This window comes from Etheostoma spectabile, unplaced genomic scaffold (genome assembly GCF_008692095.1).
Source record: "Etheostoma spectabile isolate EspeVRDwgs_2016 unplaced genomic scaffold, UIUC_Espe_1.0 scaffold119, whole genome shotgun sequence".
NCBI lineage: Eukaryota > Metazoa > Chordata > Actinopteri > Perciformes > Percidae > Etheostoma > Etheostoma spectabile.
This window is the reverse complement of record NW_022605570.1, coordinates 1,175,053-1,175,762: the sequence shown is the minus strand read 5'-3', so window position 1 is coordinate 1,175,762 and position 710 is coordinate 1,175,053.

Genomic DNA, 710 nt, shown 5'->3' with positions numbered 1-710 from the left:
ACTCTCATGTCTATTTCTTTTCCAGTTTTCAAAGTCTTTTTTTTTAATTCTTTTTGATATATTTGTATTTTGCCTTTTTTGGCCGTATTTGGGAACAATAAAACCATCCCATCTTACATCATAATCAACTGTCGACTCATCCTTCCTGTTACACGCTATACTGAGACTGCCGGTAACATCTACCCACAACATTTGGTGGCAGTGGTGGGATATCCAGTGTCCTGGCAGTACTGTGTGAGACCGGATGGAAGAGCCGGATGGAGCGGCAGCGACCAGTGAAGGTTCCGTTTCGGGGGCCAGGCCAAAGTCTACAGTGGCTTCCCGACTGCCCTCCCCTGGTATGAGAGGACCGACCGATTGGAGAATGTGGTGAGAAGATGGCGGAGTCACAGCAACGTCAGCAGGAGCAGATGGAAGCGGAGGCACTTCGTCGGTGGAGCGGCGATGGAAAGGAGTGGAGCACCAGTTCAAGCAGTTACAGCAGCTGGTGAGAGACGAGTCATCCGCAACGCCAGCAATGGGGCCGACGTTCGCGGTACCGCCGCAGAGGGACTCGCTCGATTACCACCCTTCAGCAGCCTCCGATCCACTCCACAACCTGCCCTTTTTAGATGTGCCTACTCCTCAACCACAGCCGGGACAACACTCAGTTCCTGGCATGCAGAACTCACTCAACTCCACGACTCTAGGCATGTTGGTTCCTCAACATC